The 21,594-nt window shown below is 38.0% G+C and overlaps 1 long non-coding RNA gene across 2 annotated transcripts in view; it reads left to right on the top strand.

The window, feature by feature from the left end:
• Positions 1–9,566: 9,566 nt before the first annotated feature.
• LOC138146934 (uncharacterized) overlaps positions 9,567–21,594 on the top strand; it is a 175,526-nt gene continuing 163,498 nt past the window's right edge. For both annotated transcript variants that reach the window (XR_011164651.1, XR_011164650.1), the window contains exon 1: positions 9,567–9,679. This is a non-coding gene — a long non-coding RNA (uncharacterized lncRNA). The remainder of the gene's footprint in view (positions 9,680–21,594) is intronic.

Here is a 21,594-nt window from a genome sequence, read left to right as displayed (position 1 = left end):
TCTCTCTCTCTCTCTCTCTCTCTCTCTCTCTCTCTCTCTCTCTCTCTATTCATCTCTCTCTCTATCTAACTACATGTTCAGATATTTTTGTATCTTGACTCATTCAATATCTTAATTATACATCCAGGCATAGTTAACTGATAGTTAAATTTTCAGCATGGTTATTTGCACCTTGGATGGTTGATGGCTATCCAGACTTAACAAAATGATGGAAAAAAATTGATAGTGAAGATTAAACTTGAAAATCCAGAGAGTTTGGTGTTAAATATTTACCAGCAGGCTCCTCTAGTGGACTATTATGCTGTAAAAAGGACTAAGGGAATCATTTTAAAGCGACCTAAAACTACTTCAAAGAAGTGATAAGAGACAGAATAATTTCTTTTTTTATACATTTTTTTATTAATTTGTTTGTTTACTTTTAGTTTACAAGATTCAATTCCACAATTACTTGAGTTTCAAGTAATTTGTCCCCCAGAATTTGTAATTCTGTCCCCCTCCCTCCCTCGCCCCACCCCGACCATGGTGGCATACAGTCAAGTATAGCATCTGTAAATGTAAATTTATCTGTAAATCTGTAAACTTTCACATTAGATATTATGCAGGTTATAAAGATGGATTGTATCAATCAGCTGGAATGAAAAAATGGTAAAGAGGAAATAAAACCAAACAAGAAAAGGAAAAAGATCAGGTAGTTTGCTTCAATCTGGTTATAAACTCAGTTCTTTCTAGTTCTTTCTCTGGATGTAGACATCTCTCTCCATCCTGAGTCTTTTGGGATTGACTTATATCACTGCATTGCTGAGAAGAGTCCAGTCTATCAAAGTTGGTCATCACACATACGTTGTGTCTGTAATTGTGTACAAATTTCTCCTGGTCTACTCTTCTCACTCAGTATCAGTTCGTATAAGAATCTCCAGGTAAATATGAAGTCCATCTGCTCCTTGTTTCTTATAGCACAATAGTATTCCATCACATGCATATACCACAACTTGTTCAGCCATTCCCCAATTGATGGGCACACCCTTAATTTCCAATTCTTTGCTATGACAAAAATAGCTGCTATAAATATTTTTGTACATATGGGTCTATCTCCCACTTCTATGATCTATTTGGTATATAACCTCAGAAGTGGTATTGCTGGGTCAAGGGGTATGAAATTATTTATAGCCCTTTGGGCATAATTCCAGATTGCTCTCCAGAAAGGTTGGATTAGTTCACAACTCCACCAGCAATGCATTAGTGTTCTAATTTGCCCACATCTTCTCCAGCATTTGTCATTTTCCTGTTAGGTCATCTTAGCCAATCTGACTGGAGAGATGTGGTACCTCAGAGTTGTTTTGATTTGCATTTCTCTAACCAATAGTGATTTAGAGCATTTCTTCATGTGCTTATAGATATCTTTAATTTCTTTCTCTGAAAACTGCCTGTACATATTCTTTGACCATTTATCAATTGGGGAATAGCTTGTATTCTTATAGATTTGACTCAATTCTCTGTATATTTTAGAAATGAGTCCTTTATCAGAGACATAGGTTGTAAAAATTCTTTCCCAATTTCCCACCTCCCTCTTAATCTTGGTTACATTGGCTTTGTTTGTACAGAAGCTTTTCAATTTAATGTAATCAAAATTATCCATTTTGCATTTTATAATGCTCTCTAATTCTTGTTCAGTCATAAAGTCTTTCCCTCTCCACAAATCTGACAGGTAAACTATTCCTTGTTTTCCGAAATTGCTTACAGTATCAACCTTTATACCTAGATCAAGCACCCATTTAGACTTGATTTTGGTATATGGTGTTAGATAATGGTCTATGCCCAGTTTCTGCCATACTATATTCCAGTTTTCCCAGCAGTTTATGTCAAATAGTGAGTTCTTAACCCAAAAACTAGGGTCTTTGGGTTTATCAAACAATAGATTACTATAGTCATTGACTGCTGAATCTCGTGTGCCTAATCTATTCCATTGATCCACTCCTTTATTCTTCAGCCAGTACCAAGTAGTTTTGATGACTGCTGCTTTATAATACAGATTGAAATCTGGTATAGCTAGTGTACCTTCCCTTTTCATTAATTCCCTTGATATTCTGGACTCTTTATTCTTCCAAATGAATTTTGTTACTATTTTTTCTAGCTCTGTAAAGTAGTTTTTTGGTAAATTGTTTGGTATGGCACTAAATTTATAATTTAATTTGGGTAAAATTGTCATTTTTATTACATTAGATCTACCCAGCCATGAGCAATTGATATTTTTCCAATTAGTTAGACCTGACTTTATTTGTGTGAAAAGTGTTTTGTAGTTGTTATCATATAGGTCCTGGGTTTGTTTTGGCAGGTAGATTACCAAATATTTTATAATGTCTACAGTAACTTTAAATGGGATTTCTCTTTCTATCTCTTGCTGTTGAATTTCATTGGAAATATATAGGAATGCAAAGGATTTATGTGGGTTTATTTTATATCCTGCAACTTTGCCAAATTTATTTATTGTCTCAAGTAGTTTTTTACTTGATTCTCTAGGATTCTCTAAGTATATCATCATATCATCTGCAAAGAATGATAGCTTGGTCTCTTCTTTGTCTAATTTGATTCCTTTGATTTCTTTTTATTCTCTAATTGCTACTGCTAACATTTCTAGTACCAGATTGAATAAGAGGGGTGATAGTGGACACCCTTGTTTCACCCCTGATTTGGTTGGAAATGCTTCTAGCTTATCCCCATTACATATAATATTTGCTGACGGTTTTAAATAGATGCTACCTATTATTTTAAGGAAGGCTCCATTTATTCTTATACTTTATAGTGTTTTTAATAGGAATGGATGTTGTATTTTGTCAAAAGCCTTTTCTGCATCTATTGAGATAATCATGTGGTTTCTGCTAGTTCTATTGTTGATATGATCAATTATACTGATGGTTTTCCTAATATTAAACCATCCTTGCATTCCTGGAATAAATCCTACCCGATCAAAGTGTATAATTCTTGAGATAAGTTGCTGTAGTCTTTTTGCTAATATTTTATTTAAATTTTTTGCATCTATATTCATAAGGGATATTGGTCTATAATTTTCTTTCTCTGTTTTATCTCTTCCTGATTTAGGTATCAGTACCATATTTGTGTCATAAAAAGAATTTGGTAGGACTCCTTCTTCACTAATTTTCCCAAATAGTTTGTAGAGTATTGGAATCAATTGTTCTTTAAATATATGATAGAATTCACTAGTAAATCCATCTGGCCCTGGAGATTTTTTCCTAGGGAGTTGACTGATGGCTTGTTCAATTTCTTTTTCTGAGATGGGGTTATTTAAGCAATTTACTTCCTCATCAGTTAATCTGGGCAACTTGTATTTTTGTAAATATTCATCTATTTCCCTCAGATTGTTAAATTTATGTGCATAAAATTGGGAAAAATAATTCCTAATTATTGTTTTGATTTCCTCTTCATTGGAGGTAGATTCACCCTTTTCATTTTTGATACTCATAATTTTGTTTTCTTTCTTTTTTTTTATCATGTTGAATAAGGGTTTATCAATTTTATTGTTTTTTTTCATAAAACCAGGTCTTAGTTTTATTTATTAATTCAATAGTTTTCTTAATTTCAATTTTATTCATCTCTCCTTTGGTTTTCAATATTTCTAATTTAGTATTTAATTGGGGATTTTGAATTTGTTCTTTTTCTAGGTTTTTCAATTGCATGCCCAATTCATTGACCTCCCTTTTCTCTAATTTAATCATGTATGCACTCAGGGATATAAAACTTCCCATAAGAACTGCCTTTAATGCATCCCACAAATTTTGGTATGATGTCTCATTCTTATCATTCTCTTGAATGAAATTACTGATTGTTTCTATAATTTCTTGTTTGACCCACTCATTCTTTAGGATTAAATTGTTTAATTTCCAATTAGTTTTTAGTCTGTCTTTCCATGGCCCTTTATTGCATATAATTTTTATTGCATCATGATCTAAGAAGGATGCATTTAATATTTCTGTCTTACTGCACAGAATTGTGAGGTTTTTATGCCCTAGAACATAGTCGATTTTTGAGTATGTGCCATAAACTGCTGAGAAGAAAGTATATTCCTTTTTATCCCCATTCAATTTTCTCCAGAGATCTATCATATCTAGCCTCTTTAAAATTCTATTCGTGTCCTTAACTTCTTTCTTGTTTATTTTGAGGTTAGATTTATCAAGTTCAGAGAGGGGGAGATTAAGGTCCCCCACTAGTATAGTTTTACTATCTATTTCTTCCTCTAATTTCCTTAACTTCTCCTCTATGAATTTGGACACTATACCACTTGGTACTTATATGTTAAATAATGATATTGCTTCATTCTCGATGGTGCCTTTTAGCAGGATATAGTTTCCTTCCTTATCTCTTTTAATTAGATCTATTTTTGCTTTTGTTTCATCTGAGATAAGGATTGCTACCCCTATTTTTTTTTTTACTTTAGTTGAGGCATAATATATTCTACTCCAGCCTTTTACCTTTACTCTGTGGGTACCCCTTGTTTCAGATGTGTTTCTTGTAGGCAGCATATTGTAGGATTATGATTTTTAATCCATTATGCTATCCACTTCTGTTTTATGGGGGTGTTCATCCCATTCACATTTATAGTAATGATGACTATCTGTCCCTTCCCCTCCATCCTATTCCCTCCCCTGCTTATGGTTTTGTTTCTTCCTTATCCCTTCCCCTCCTTGAGGGTTTTCCTATTGACCACCACTTCCCTCAGTGTTCCCTCCCAGTAACTTCCTCCTTTCTTTACCTACCCTCTCCCCGTACTACTATTTCCCTCCCCTCTAGTCCCCCTTTTTTCTAACTCCCTTACTCTCCTACTGCCTATAGGACACAATAGATTTTTATACTTACCAGAGTATGTTATTCCCCCTTTGACCCCAAACCAATGAAAGTAAATTTCATACAGTGCTCCTCTCCCTCTCTCCTTTCCCTCTACTTAATGATTTTTTGTGTCTTTTCATGTTAGAATCTTAAACTTAACTGCATATGTTGATCCCTCTTTGAACCAGAACCAGTAACAATAATTTCTTTCCTTCCCCTCTAAGATAGTGTGTTTTTATGCCTCTTTGTATGGCATAATTTACCTTTTTCTGTCTCATCCTTTCCTTTTATCCCATTGCAGTCCCTTTGACCCCTTTTATAAGGTTTTTTTTTTTTTATATCATCAGGTTAGTTTATTTATACCCACATCCTCTATCTATGTATAACCCTTTTAAGGGTCATGATAATCATATAAATTTCGATATTGACAGTTATCAGCTTCTCATATAGGGATGTGAATATTTTGCTCTTATTGTATCCCAAGTTATGTGCATGTGTGCGTGGGTATGCGTGTGTACATGTGTATATGTGGGAGTGTGTGTTTTCTTTTTTTTCTTAAGCAATTGGGGTTAATAACTTGCTCAAGTTTACATGGCCAGTTATTTCTGGGTGTGGTGCTAAGTATCTGAGCCCGGATTTGATCCCAGGTCATCCCAACTCTGGGGCTAGTGCTCTTACTCACTGTGCCACCTGGCTGCCCCTAAGAAATTGGGGTTAAGTAACTTGCTCAAGGTTACACGGCCAGTGTTTCTGAGTGTGTCCTAAATGTCTGATCCTGGATTCGATCCCAGGTTATCCTGACTCTGAGGCCGGTGCTCTTACTCACTATGCTACCTGGCCACCCCGGGAGTATGTGTTTTCCTTGTTTACCTTTTTATGTCTTTCTTGACTCTTGTAATTGGAGATCAGATTTTCCATTGAGCTCTGGCCTTTTCATCAGGAAAGTCTAGAAGTCCCTTATTTCATTAAATGACCGTCTCCTTGCCTGAAAGGTTATGCTCAGTTTTGCTGGGTAGTTAATCCTGGGTTGCAGCCCTAGCTCTTTTGCCCTACGAAATATCAAATTCCAATCCCTCTGATCTCTTAATGTAGAAGCTGCTAGGTCCTATGTGATCCTTAGTGTTGTTCCAAGATATTTCAGTTGTTTCTTTTTGGCTGCTTGCAGTATTTTCTCCTTAATCTTGTAATTCTGGAATTTGGCTACTATCTTTCTTGGAGTTTTCAATTTGGTATCTCTTTCGGGGGGAGTCTGGTGAATTCTTTTGATAACTATTTTATCCTCTGATCCCAGGACTTCAGGACAGTTTTCTTTGACAATCTCTTGGAGAATGTTATCCAGGCTGCTTTTTTCATAATGGCTTTCCAGTAGACCAATAATTCTTAGGTTATCTCTCCTGGATCTGTTCTCTAGGTCAGTTGTTTCTCCAGTGAGATATTTTACACTTTCTTCCAACTTTTCACTCTTCATGTTTTGTTTGATTGACTCTTGGAGCATCATAGAGACCTGAGCTTCAGTTTGACTGATTCTATGTTTTAGTGAATTATTCTCTTTGGTTAGTTTTTGAAGGTCCTTTTTTAGGCAGGTATTTTCTCCAGTTAACTTCACTAATTTTACTTTTTAAGGATTTGTTTCCTTCAGTGAAACTTTTTTTCCAATTTGGTCACTGTAGATTTAAATTTGTCTTCTTCCTCCCTAATAAGCCTTTAAAATCTTTCTTGAACTCCTCCAAGAGTGCTTTTTGGGCTTGAGACTAGTTCATATTTCCTTCTGTGGTCTTAGGTGTGAGTATAGAGTCCATGTTGTCCTCTGTATTTGGTTTTCTTGCTCGTTATAATAAGCTCTAATTGATTTACTTGTCTTTCCCTTCTCCTTCTCAGCTTCCTTCCTTCCCATTGTAGTTTCCTATTTCCCAATTTCTGGGAATGGCTGGGAGCTAGGTGCCTGGTTTTTGGCTTTGTGTCCTGTAGCCTCTGGGTGTGTAGATTGAGGCCAAGGCAAGGGCTCTCAGTGTTTTAGTTAAGTTATGCTGATGCTCACAGAGTGCTCTGTGGAAGAAGGGTGGTCTGGCCACTCCAGATTTCTGCCTCTATGCCCCTGGGCTGCTGCTCTGGCAGGCTTTTGCTGGTCAGGTGAGGTAGGGTTTGTTGGGACCCCTCCCCCTCTTCTCTTTACACTCTTTGCTGTCTCACTTACACCCCTTCTCCATGACTCCCAAGCCTGAGGCTATTTCCACTGTTTCAGGATTTCACTCTGGGTGGGACATTTATCTCTAGGTCAGGGAGGGGGGATGGGAGCAGCCAGAGTTCACTTTGTCATCCTAGGCTCTGGAAAGTTAGGCAAGAAGTTTCTAAACTTCCAGGCTGCTGGCTGATAGCTCCAGAAGAAGCTGCTGTCTCTGCTGGGGACCCTGTGCCCTCTCTTACCCTGCTCCAATGGATTCTCTCATCCCCTGGTGAGATGCTAGTGAGATGGCTGCGAATCGCCCTTGGGGTGGGTAAATCCACTGGCTGGGGCTTCTTCTCTCTCTGATGTAGTCTTCTTTCTAGTCTGAGCTGCTACAACCCTCACGCACTCTGTTCTCCCTTTGCCCCGACCCACGTGGGTACTTTCCTGGGCTGGATTCTGCCAGGCTCTGCCTCCCAGTGGGTTCTGACACTCCAAAATCCATTCAGATTCACTGTTTAAAGTTAGTGAAGGGATTCGTGAAGGAACTTAGAAAAATTACTGCTTCCATTCCGCCATCTTGACTCCACAGCCCCAACAATTAATAGTATAACATTAATACTATAAAAATGAATAGTTTTGAGGACTTTGATAAAATGGTGAAGAATGAAATGTTCAGAAGCAAGAAAACAATTTATATAATAAAACAACAATGCAAAAAGAAACAACTTCTAAAGTTGTAAGACTTCTGATAAATGCGTTGACCATTCTTAATTGCAGAGGACCAGTGATGAAACATGTGATCCATTACTGAAACATGACAGATTTAGAGTGTAGAATGAGACATAAATATTTTTGTATAAGCCACTGAGATAATTTTTTTTCTTCACTGTTCATATTTGTTAAAATAAATTTCTTTTTCTTTTTTTTTTCCTCAAGGGAGTTAGTGGTGGGGGAGAAAAATAGATTTTTCATTTAAAAAGAGAGATGGGGGGAGTCTTATAAATGTGAAGTGTTGCATGTACTTTAAGATGGTTGGTGCATTATTAGTTTTACTTAGCTGTTTTAACATCATTACAGTTGACCGTTCATAAAATGGGAGTGTGGAAGTAATTTGTAAATGTTAATAATGTAAAAATAAAACCTAGTAATTATATTAATGATGTAAAAACATATCAATGAAACTAAAAATAATTAAACCAAAAGACAAAAGAAAGTTGCAACTCTAACCCTAACTATCCACACAGATAAAACTAAGTGGATCAAGAATGCCTATTATCTACACTGAGATGAAGTTGGATGGACACCCCATATATACTGGACAGTTATGTTTAAAGGACAGTTAACTTGACCTAAAACAGAATTAGAGGAGAAAGGTAGACTGGTTTGTCCTTGGGAAAAGCTATTCAAGACCCCAAGATTCCCTAGAAAACAAGAGTTTGTATGTTTTTAATACCAAGATTCCTCTGGTGGTAATGTCTGCCCTTGAGCTACAGTCGCTAAAGAATAAAGTTGTGGGTCACTCAAAGGGAAATGGAGAGGTAAATTAGTGGATGAAGGTTGCAACTGAGGAGAAGTTACTGAAAAGGATATTATCACAGAAATATCCCTCAAGAAAAAGTGATGAGGCAATTAGGAAGTAAGAATGAGAGATGCTTGGCAGTTTTTATGTTTTATCAATATCTATGTGATTTCAGGGAATTTAGAGGAAGACCCTTCGCACCTTAGTTGGAGGAGGAGGGTATGGAAGATTTATGGGAACATGTGGACAAATATCACACAAGATGAGAACATGTGGATTGGTTGCATACCAGGCCACTGCATGTAGCACTTACCAGTCTGTTGGAGAATAATAAAAAATAATCTTTAAACTTTTGGTTTTGCTTTATTTGTACTTAAGACACTTCTGTTGTGGACAGGTGATGGGAATGGAAAGAGGAGACAAAGCTATTGCTTTTTTGAATATTCTGAGAGTTCATTTAAGATAGGGTCTGTCTCTTTTGAAGGACCCGAGACAAAGCACTAGGAAATATCTTTTGGGCTAATGTGCATGCATGTATCTTATATATTTTTCATGATCAAAAAAGCCTAAGGTATGTTGAAAATTTAGCATATTTGGATAGCTTCATTCTACTTGTGACTGCATTTCCCTCTGCCAAAACATTCTGGTGTAGTCAATTTGGGGCTGTCCGTGATTCGTCCAGTTGCTATTGCTCTCCCCCTTTTCACATTACTCTATGTTATGCTTATAAGTCACATGTTGGATCCTTGATTAAAGGAGGAGAGGAGAGGAATTCTTGTATATTCCTTAAAAGAAGGGACTAACTTCTTTCCCTTTGCTCAGAATAATGTCTTGTGCATAGTAGGTCTTTGACATATTTTTGTTGAATTTGGATTGAACTGACTTGAAAGAGGCTTAGCATTCTGCACATTGTCAAGACCTCCTTTTCATTTATTGTCAGTTGGCTAATCCTACTCCCAATTGAGTCATCAGTTGCAATTCCTGCTGCGACTCCAGTTTATACACCCTGGACTGGAATTCAGAGTATCACACCAGTCAGTCATCTTTCAACTGATGCTCTAATCAGCAGTTTCACAGGACTTGATCTCCCTTTTCATTTAACCTGTGTCTTCTTCCCTGGTGGCTGACTTTCTCAGAAAAAAATGACTATGTCAGTAAGTAAATGTAACTCTCCAATCCTAATCCTCTTCCCACTCCTGTATAATCAGTCAGTCATCTTTTCATTCCTTCCATTAAAAATCTGCTAATCTTTTAAGGATTAATATGATATTGCTGACAAGTATCTCTTTGGTATCTAACGTTTATATGTGATCTGCACCATGATATGGTTTGGTAGAAGATGGAAGCTAGACGAGGATATTGCAGAATCATGAAATCTCAAGATGTGGGAGACCCCAGAGGTCATGTAGATCAGTCCATATGGGATTAAGTATTTTCTTAACAATGTATCTGAAGCGGCCATCTAACCTTTGCTTAGAGACCTCCTAGGGGAACACATTACCTCCAGAGACAGCTCATTCTAATTTTGGACAGCTCTAATTGTTCACAAGATCGTTTCCCTGTCCTGATCTCAAGCCTAAATTTGCTTCTTTCACTCATTTCTATGAAATCTTCCTTCTGGAGCCAAGCTGATCTGATTTTCTTTTCACTGACATTACTTCAAATGCTTGAAGACAGCTTTCTGATAACTGTGTTTTTCTCAGAAAAATTCTAGTTTATTAGCTTATCTATCTATCTAGAAGGCATATTTTTACCTCCCTCTCCTCTCTGCAGTCCTGCAGTCTCTCATCTGTCAGTCAGTTAACATTTATTAAGCACCTACTATATGCCAGACCCTGTGTTAAGCACTGAAGATATTAAAAAAAAGTATAAACAAACATAACTGTCCTTGCCCTAAAGGAGCTTACGTTCTAATTGTCTATTAGACATCTAGAACTAGATGTCCTATAAACATCTTAAACTGAACATATTTTCCCCATAAAATTCTTCCAAACATTTGGAGACAGTTGGTAGTACAGTGGCTAGAGCTCTGGTCCTGGTATCGAGAAAACCCAAGCTCACGATTAGTCTCAGATACTTACTTACTAACCTTTTACCTCTTAAGACTAAAACTCTGTTTACCTCTGATTCTTCCACCTTAAAACAGAAATAACAACAATACCTACCTCACAGGTTGTGAAGATCAAATGAAATATTTTAAAAATCAATTAGCAAAATGCCTGGCACATAGTAGGCATTGTATAAATGCTTTTTCCCTTCTTCTTCCACTGCCTCCCAAACTTCCCTATTACTTTTGAGGGTACCACCTTTTTATTAGTATCCCAGGCTTGAAATCTAGTCCTCCTTCTTTCTTACCCTCTGTATTTCCTGTTGCCAACCCCTGTTGATTTTACCTTTATAAAATCTTTTGAACATGCCCCCTTCTTTCTTCTGATACTGCCACTACCCTGGCACAGACCCTTATCTCTTCATGCATGGATTATTGCAATTGGTCTGCCTGCCACAAATCTCTCCTCTTTACAAGTCTAACCTCTACTCAGCTGTCAAGATGATTTTCCTAAAGCATAGGTTTTACCATGTCATCTTTCCTACTCCACAAACTAGTGTTTCCCTATTACTTCTTTTTTGGTATTTGAAGCCCTTTATAACCTAGTCCCTTGTTCTACTTTTCCTATATTCTTATGCATTATGCCCCCCACTCCCACCCCCCAGTGCATTTTCACTGGCTATTCCTCATATGTGGAATGTTCTCCCTTCTCCCCTTTCTACCTCCTGGCTTCCTTCAAGTCCCAGCTAATCTCCAACCTTCTATAGGAAGTCTTTCTCAATCTCTCTTAATTCTAGTACCTTCCTTCTACTGATTATTTCCTGTTTATCTTTCTATATCTCTCTGTCTGTCTGTCTGTCTGTCTATCTATCCTATCTCATGTTGTTTGTACATGCTTGTTTGCATGTTGTCTCTCCATTACATTGTGAGCCCTTTGAAGACAGGAACTGTCTTTTGCCTTTCTTTGTACTCCTAGTGCTTAGCATACTGCCTGGAACATGATATTTACTTGAAAATTTTTTTTGATGACTTACTATTTAACCTTATCTTATTAGCTCTATTTTTTCTATATGTTCATCTCTTTTATCTATAATGACCAATGACTGACTTGATATTTGACCCACAATGAACCACTGTTCCCAAGTTCCACTCTGCTGTAATATTACCAAGTAGAACTTGTCCAATAATATTTCAAAACAATTGGCTTGGGTCTTTTCTTTCACTTCATAATGATGACCACTTGAGTATTTGATAGTAGGCAGTGTTTCTCAGGAAAATATTGTAACTCTAGCCCCAAAGCCCACTGGTATTGGACTCTTTCCTTATTGGTAGAGATCAATCTCTCAGACTTACTAGAGGGGTGGGGGAGAGTTAAAGAGAATAGGAGAAATGAGAGTCCTTCAATTCCCTTGAAGAGAACTCAAAGAAGACTGAAGAGCGAGAAGCATTTTCTTGTTCCTGTGGACTCTGCCCTGCCTCTTGAGCAGGTATGGGTCTCTGATCTTAACCAATAAAGAGAGAGTCACATACCCCGGGCTTTGGGACTGGGGCTACAATCTAGAATAATGGATTTAATTCTGCGAGGAACATTAGAGAAGATCAAGTACAACCTCCTCTTTTTATAGATGAAAAAATTAAGTCCCCAGGGTGTGTGAGATTTGAATTCAGGTTCCTTACTCTAAATTCAGGCTGACTCATTCCACTCTTCACTTTTTGTTTCCCCTTTAGTGCATAGCATAGTACAGAGTAAGTCCTTCATGAACACTTTTAAACTCTTGTTTAATTGAAGTGACTTGAAGACCATGGACAGAAATGGCTCAGAGAATATAGTTATTACAATTAATTCTTTTGTTAGGAAAGATAGACCAATAAAATGATGTTTTATGGTAATGGCATTGGGGACACATAGCCATAATAACCAAAATTAGACTTTTCCTTATTAGGGTTTTAACTTCGACCAGCTGGGCATGACTGGTCTCTCTGAATTTGGATTGCTCCAGTCTATGTTGTCTGGGAAGAGGTACACTGTATAGCTCTATAAAAAACAGCACTTAACAAAATAGACGGGAGTAATTCCTTAGGGATATTGTTAAAGAGATTGCTATTACTTCCAGCAATACAATTTATGCTTCCTGAAAGAATACTACTTTGGGTTCTTTTCCAAAAAGAAAAAAAAAAGTAGCTCTCTGTGTGTGTTCAATACTGTGGCTTGGCTTCAGGAATGTTATTTGCTGGCCAGGGCAGTCCAACCATCAGTAGTTTGAATGAAACCTTCCCTTTTTGGTGATATTGTAGTGTCAGTGGAAAGTAAATATTGTCCAGGCAAAATCCAAGATTTCCAGTGGGAATTCCTTAGTATTCAGAAGACTTATAATGAAGTATTGTCTCAGACGACATTATTTCACTTTACAGAGACAAGAACTCAACAAAACATTATGGAAGAAAAATGTCCATTTAAAAAATTGTTTTTAGGAATAGAAGTTAGATAGGGAACCTACAATTTATGAAATTGTAGTTGTATTGGACCAAAAGCATTTCTAACAGCCCTTTAACTCTTCTCCCATCAAGAATATCTACTTAAATTTTCTCACAACTAATGGGGTAACCCAAAGGCTTCATTAGTTTTATCATCATTATAATAAAAAAACCCAAACATTTCAAAAGTACCTAATTGTCTATGGTTGTGTACTAAATGCCACATTAAAATGACCTATTATGAACACAAGCCCACCCATTCAATTTAATATGAAGAGTATTTTTCACACGCTTATAGATGAAGCATTTGGGGGGGGGTAGGGATAGGGGTGTGTACCTATGATTTAATTGGTGGAAGGAACTCTTGGCAGGGAAACTTCCTCTTTCAAATCATATCAAAAAGTGTTCTGAAACATATTCTTAAAGAAATGTTTGGGAGTCCTGAGAATTTAAGTGATTTGCCCATGGTCAAACAGCTGGTGTGAGTCAGAAGTGGGACTTGAATGCAACTATTCCTGAATCCGAGATTGATTTTCTCTTGTAATAACATGATGACTCTCATTAGGAAGTACATTAAAACTAGCAGAAATAAACATTGAGCCAGGGTATGGATAGAAAATAAATTTTTTTATATGTAGGTAAAACTTAAGCATGTTTTGTAATACAGGAGAAAGGCAAGCACATATATGGAGATAAGGGATAGTAGGTTTGGAAATGTTGCATAAAGGGTGAAAAGATCTTGTCAGCTCCTCTTTGGTCAGTCTAGCAAGACTTCAGGGAGAAGGTGATTTCCAATGATATCTCAGCAATGAATAAGAGTTTGTTTTTGTGGTAAAATGGAAACTTGTCAATTCCTAGAAATTTGAGAGAGAAGTTGCCTCAGAGATCATCTAGGCTAACCCCTTTTTATGTAGATGAGGAAACAAGTCCAGAGAAATGATGTGTCCAGAAGTGTCACAGAAGGAGACAAAGTGGTAAGCAGAAGAGCCAGCTTTTGAACATAGGTCAGAGGATTGTAATTTTGGATGGGACCCTAGAAACCATTTAGTTCAAACCATACCTGAACATTGTGAGAAATGAATTATTTCTCTCTTCTGTGTAATAACTAATTATTTTATTAGGACCAATGTTTTTCCCCTTTTCTACTTCCTCATCCAGAAACCAACCAGTGTGGGAAATTTCTCTTACAGATTTACCCAGGTCAAGATCTAATCAGACAGTAAAAGTTTGGGTTAATGGGTGTATTCCTGTTCATTGTATTGCTCAGACAGGTCTGGGAAAATGTTAATTCTCACTATTATCAAGACAGGTGATATGGAAATTGATATTTCCTTGACCAAGATTTGAGTGAGCTAAGTTACTTACACCAAGATAGCCCACTTCCCATTGTGTTAACCAATCAGAGGTGATTAGGCATCCCTCAGAACACCTCCTCTTCAAAGGGCATATAAACTGTGATCCCACCACCCTTAGGGGTCTCTGGTCTAAGAGAGACAGCCAAATGACCATCCTTTTATTAATAACCTACTGTCCTTATTAACAAAATTATTAAATTACCCAGAAACTATGTCTCTTAAACATTTTTAATTGTCACATGAATGCCCTCTATAACACTAACAAGTGGGAATCCAGTCTCTGCAGGAAGATCTTCAGTGGGAAGGAAACTAGGAACAAGCTCCCAAGGTAGCCCACTGCCCTTTTAGATATCTGTAATTGTGAGGACAATTTTCACCCCTTGTACCTTGTTCTGCTCTCTTTGGTTAAATATAACATGCCTTATCCTTTTTCTCTCCATATGTTTGCATACTTAAATAAAACCATCATGTACCCACTCCCTCTCTTCTTCTCCAGGCTAAAGATCAATTCTTAAAATTTCAAATTCAGAGCTTTCCATTATATCATGTTAACTGGGGCTTAAAAGAGAGAATGAGGAAGAGGATCAAAGAGAAATGGTGATGCTTTGGAGAATATCCAGGAGTATGAGAACAGAGAAAGACAACTGACTCAGAGACAAAATATCAGCTATGAGTGGGAGGGTGGACACTAGGGGAGGCAAAATTAGCTTGGTGAATAGGATTGGTGATAAGGATGAGGTAACTGACCAATGTTCACATTTTTGTTCTAGATACCCTGTGTGGGAGAGCCTTTTTGTGTCATTGAGGGCGTGCAATGAAAGTTTTTGGCCCTCTGGGTGAAATTGATGGGGGAGGGGTAGGAAAGTAGAAGGAAGGAGCAACCCTATCAACCTTCCCTGCCTCTTCATATATTGTTAGTGCAGTTTGACTGGATGCTATTTCTGTCCTCTTTGTTCCTTATCTTATATCATATTTGCCTGCATATATTTTGTATTCCTTTAGTAGAATGGGCCGCTAGATGGCACAGTGGATAGAGTGCTAGTCTCTTGTTTTCCTGAGTTTGAATCTGGCCTCAGGAACTTGATATCTGTGTGACCCTAGGTAAGTCACTCAACCCTGTTTGCCTCAGTTTTCTCATCTGTATAAGGAGCTGGGGTCACAAAAAGTCAGACATAATTGAAAAATAACTGAACAACAAAGTGGCATACAACATTTTCGAGGGAAGAGGCTGTTTAAAAAAAACACGAATGAACATAAAACTTTGTATCTCTAGTGCCTATTGCTCTCCTTGAACGAATGGATCAAGAACTCTTACTCTAGTAGCTCACATTCTGACTGAGGGAGACAACATATAAGAGAAAGAAAATTCAGCTGTAGCGTGGGTGGAAAAGTCTATAAGTAGGAAGAGTACAGTGGCAGATCTGGACCCAGAGATCCTTAGGAGGCATCTGTAGGTCAGAGGATAATTTCTGGGTATCTGGTGGGTATAGATAGAGAGCTGATGTTAAGGCCCAATGGTGCTCCATATCACCAGAATGAAGAGATTTGACTCCCATCTCATTCAACTGATCAGGGCAGTGAAGAACGTAAATGGGGTTTGAAAGGTCTTATAATGTTGGGGGGTTGGAGGCAGGTGATCTTTCAGGTTCTATTCAGCTTAAAAAACTATACTTCTGAGGTCTTGTAGTGCTTTATATGTTTCAAAACACTTTCATATATAGTATTTCATTTGATCCCAGTGGTAACTCTGTGAAATAGATAAGGCAGCTATTCTTTCTATTTGTCAGATGAGCAAATTCAGACAAAGAGAAGTTATCATTTGCCCAGGGTTGCAAGCTATGTTAAGTCATAATCCTGGTCTCATTATTGTAATCCTGTATTCCATGCTGTCCATTTAGTTGACCAGCTGACCAGCAATCTAGGCATAAAACCTTTATTGAAGGAATGGGATATTGTCCTTGGGTACCTTGCTTCACACTTAGCAGAATCTAGAACAGTAGCTGGTATGTGAGAATCATTTGATAAATGCTGGTTTGCTGAATTAAATTGAATCCCTTTTTGTTGAGTTCCACTAGAATGAACACATTTCCATGACTCTGATTTTTCTTTTAAAGCTCCTTTCCCATCTATTAATGATATATTTTTTCTCTGGTGACTGGAAAACCCAAAGGCATATTTGTACATCTCTCTGTATTCCTCATTTTATCTGCATCTCTTGCATTCAGTTGCTTTGTTTTCTATTTTATAATGTGCAGAAAACCACACCAAGCCAGAGTTGAACTTCTGACTTGACTAGAGCAGTAAAGAAATTTTTTTGAACATTTTTCAAGAAAATCTGACAAACCTAAACTGTTCTCAAGGAGTGCAGACACAACTTCTCAATAAATGCCTTTCGTTGGGAAACGACAGCAGACAGATTTGAAGTCTGAAGAAAGGCACTGGGACTCCAGGAGAGAAAAAAAAATCAAGTGCTTTTGGAAGAAATCTGGTTACCAGGGGAAAACTGTGAGTGTCTGCAGAAGGATAATGGGCCTGAGAAGAGTGATTGGGAGACTGGGAAATAACATTGAGCTTCCCAAGAAAAAAGTTGAGTGGTTGAAGAAAGACATTGGGAGTTTGAAAGAGAAACAGAGAGGCCTGGGGCTAATTTTTGCTGGTTTATTTTTTTCCCCATTTGTTTATTTGCTACAAGTCAGATTTTGGAGCAATTAGCAAAATATCATGCAAATATTCCCAGTGTGACTACACATGAATAACTTTAATTCTTCTGAACATTTGTCTTGTTGCTACAAAATACATCTGCTATTTGCATTAACTTAATCTGTTAAGATATTGTGAACTAAATTACAGATTTCAAGATGCATTTAGGAAGTAACTTCAAATTTTTTTATTGACCATTTTTTTAACTAGGAAAGTCTGCTTTTGACATCACAAAGCCCCACTCAAGGAGCTCCCCTTTTTTCATATGTTTTGCTCATGGTAACCTCTCCACCCCAACTCCAACCCCATACCAAAAATAAAAAAAAAAGAAGAAAAGATTATGCAACATCTTACAGTGTTGGTCAGGGTTTTGAGGGAGAAGACAATGCTCATTTACTGAGGTAGGTTTATCTGAAATGAACAATGATGGAAAACTTAATGTCCACTGAGAAATCCAGATTAAGATAATGGAAGAATAAGAAATCAAAATAAATTTGAAGTTTCTTTAAGGTAGATCCAGTATTCTACTTTGAAAGTAATCATCAGAGCTGGGCATGATGGCGCATACCAACTAACAAGGAGACTAAGGATGTCAGCTTTCTTGAACTTGAGAGTTCCAAGCTGTAGTGGGCTAAACCAATTGGGCGCCCTCTTTAAATTTGGCATCAATACGATGAGCTCTTAAGAGCGGGGAGGCATCAGTCAGGTTGCCTCTGGAGGGACAAACCAGCCTGGTGTTGGCAATAAGGAGATCAAGGAAAGAGGTAAGGGAGTGTAATGTAATACCAAGCAAAGGCAACTTCCCAGGTTCAAAATACCAGCATAGGTGCTCTCTATTTTATTCAGTAACAAACCCAGAACAGAGAAGATCAAAACATGACATCATTCAAAATACAGCATTTACTAAGTGTGATTAAATCATCTCCAAGGCCTACCCCACCCCAGGACTTTCCAATCATTCAATCAATTACAAAGTCTCTGTTCCAAATACTTCTCCACCCCTCTTCTCAAATGGAGATTAGTTTCCAAACATAAGTAAAATACATTCATTTGCTCAACCATAGAACACAAAAAGGTTAAAAGTTCCCCACCCCTGGATCACAATTGAATCTACCCCAGAGTTACATCAAGTTTAAACACAGCACTTAATACCCAAATGGAGGTCTTTTCTTCATCTTGACACGAGGCAAGTTCTCAGCAATCTTAGTTCCTGGAGAGACAAGGCTTAGCAAGGCCATAAGATACATTGCCAGTCCCTTCATGAATTTATCCTCTGTCTGTAGAACAGTCCTAGAACCCCTGAACACATTAGCAAAGCCCTCTCCCAGGATTTCTGTAAACATACAACAAGAAAATCCTTCTTCAGGGCTTCTGAACCAACAGAAAGGCTCCCAGACCCCTGCAACAACAGCACTGTCCTTCACCAGTGGACAGTATTCATTCTGTCTGCCGGACAGTCTCCAGACCCCTGCAACAACAGTACTGTCCCTCACCAGTGGACAGTATTCACTCTCTGTCTGCAGGACAGTCTCAGGCCTTCTTAACCAAATGCCAGGTTCCAGGACTTCTTCAACAGGACAGTCTTTCACCAGTGGACAAATCTGGCAAAATAACATCAAAACAGACAGACAAAGTACCAGCAAAACAGCCATGTCTCCTCAGTCCTTGGCAGCTCAGGGGGCAGGTCTCAAAAGTCCAGGGCAATTCAAAGCGGCCACCAGCAATCTCTTAGTCTCTCCCTCTACACGAGGTGCTGCTTCCAAAAAGAACTTCCGCCTCTCTTTTGTCTCTCCAAATCTACGTCACCAGCTCCTCCCAGTCAGGACTTTCTTTTCACATCAAAAAGTCCATCCCACAGGTGGGATTAACAAGCTCTGGGTTTTAATACAATCAATTTGAAAACCAAGCCAATACAGGGGAATCTTTAATTGCCATTACTATCACAGGGAGCAAGCATATAAATATATGGTGCCTACTATGTGCCAGATACTATGCTAAGGATATATAAATAGCATCTCATTGTTGGGATTTGGCCCATGAGTAGCCCCTGTGATTCTAGCCTGGGTGAATTTAGAGTTATTTAGTCTTTAAAAAAAGTGACCTATTCCTCCTTTCCATTTCCACTGTTCCCTAGTCCTACTCCTTTATCTATGCCCCAGACTATTATAATATAATAGTCTCCTAATTGGTTTCTTGACTTCAGTTACTTCCTTCTCCAATCTATGCTTTGTGCTACTCTCAGATTAGTCTCACTACCTGCCCCACTCACTGCTCCCAAGATACTTTTTAAGGCTTACCAATGGCTTTTTTTTTTGGAGGGCACTTGGGGGTTAAGTGACTTGCCCAAGATCACATGGCTAGTTTTTGTGTTAAGTGTCTGAGGCTGGATTTGAACTCAGGTCCTCCTGACTCCATGACTGGTGGTCTCTTTTCAGGCTGTTTCCTCCATTTAGATTTCTATCATTAACATCTCCATCTGTAAAAATCTTATCTATCTGTCAAGGCCCCATTCAAATGGAACCTCCTCCATGAAGTCTTTTCTAACTTTTTCCTCTCCATACCAGATGGCACACCTTATTGTGGTGGTTCAGTGACTTCCAACTCTTTGTGACCCCATTTGGAGTTTTCTTGGTGTCTTTTTGTCCTTTCATTCTCCAGCTCATTTTGAAGATATAAACTAAGGTAAACAGGATTAAATGACTTACCTAGGTTCACAGAGCTAGTAAGTGTCTGAGGCCAAATTTGAACTCAGGTCCTCTGGACTCTAGGACTCTCATTCTACCCCCTGTATCACCTAGCTGCCCCTAAACGGCATGCTGAACTCCTTTGAACAACGTTAACTCCTTTATGAAACAGTTCAAGCATATTTGGAATTTTGCCAGTTTTCCACATACCTTAGCACATTACAATCCCTTTGTGGGCAGGGGCCATTTTACTCATTTGTTCCCTTAGGCCTTCCATGGCATTTAGCAGCATGCCTTGCACATAACTGTTCAATAAATATTGTTGGATGAAATGAAGGAATGAACTTCTGTGGTCCTCTCCCTACAGCCAAGAAGGGGGTCTTATGATCCATGATCTCAGGACTAGCACTTTGCGTTAGTTAGCTAATGACGGGAGAAAGGAGCGGGAGTGTGAAGTTTCTTCCTGAATAAGTACTTTTCTTCCTTATCCCCAAACTCCGTTTTCTAGGGTAAGCCCAATTTGAAGTTCATATCTTGCTGTCATGTCTCTGCAGAGAGCAATTTGGTAACATTTAAAAGGTTAAGATTGAATAGAAAGACTCTTCAAGTCCATCCTAAAGATTTGTTCTTTTCCTTGGCTTGAATACTAAGGAAGGCACCTTTAAAGTGCTGTTAACATGGGTATTTAATATTCATAATGTATCCTAAGGACTATGTATATCCACAAGTCATTCTCTATCCATAATATTGTTATCTATTTCATCTTATCAGTTGGATCCCTCAGGATTTTGCTGATAATTCACAAAACAAATAAATCTGCTCCTTTGTCCCTGCTCTCCCCCAATTAGTCTCCCAATTTATCCAGTATCACTTTCCTCTCTCCCTTGGCACTGATTCCTCAAAGAAATGGGAAGCGATTGAAATAGAAGTGCTGGCTCATCCACATAAGCTGCAATTGATAAAAATGAGTTGTGACCTTTTGCTAGTTCAAATGCAGCCTCCCTTCGAGCTCAATCTCTTCCATTGTTAATGCCAAGGAAATGCCTTGTTGTGTCCCCATGTAACGTAAGACTCATTGGGGTCAGCCACGCTGTTGTGTTGAACTGAACAGGAGTGGTGAGGGTTACTGAAACTGAAATCTAACCCAGTGTGCCCCAAAACAGCAGCCATGACACAAGGCTGTATTTGTGGTTACACACAGAAATGGTTGGTGTGGAAAGTATGTTCAGTGTTCATTAGATGATTGCTGTTTTCTTCTTCAGTAATGAAAATATGACCATGTAAGAAAATACACACACACATATTTATAAAGGTACAGTATATTTAATAAAGGTACTATATATACACACACATGTATATATATGTATATATACACACATATGCATATATGTATACACACATGCAATATATGTACATATGCATGCATATGTATGTGTATGTACATATACATATTACTGTCTCCAATATCTTATATATGTATGTATATAAAGACATGTTTATTTATGGTTATTCAATCATTTCAGTCAATTATGACTCTTCCTGATCCCATTTGGGGTGTTCTTGGCAAAGATACTGGAGTAGTTTACCATTTCCTTCTCTAGCTCATGTTATGGATGAAGAAACTGAAGCAAACAGGGTTCAGTGACTTACCTAGGGTCACACAGCTAGTAAGTGTCTGAGGACGGATTTGAACTCAGAGTCATCCTGACTCCAGGCCTTGCATGCTATACATTGCACCAACTAGCTATCCATCCTTTTTTTTTTTCAAACATTGTTTGCATGTCTCTCCCCCACTAGATTCTGAGCTC

This window comes from Petaurus breviceps, unplaced genomic scaffold (assembly GCF_028583685.1).
Source record: "Petaurus breviceps papuanus isolate PSGF00001 unplaced genomic scaffold, PetGlider_PUasm1.0 90775, whole genome shotgun sequence".
NCBI classification, from domain to species: domain Eukaryota; kingdom Metazoa; phylum Chordata; class Mammalia; order Diprotodontia; family Petauridae; genus Petaurus; species Petaurus breviceps.
The sequence above is the reverse complement of the archived record's forward strand: the minus strand, read 5'-3'. Positions and strand labels throughout refer to the sequence as shown.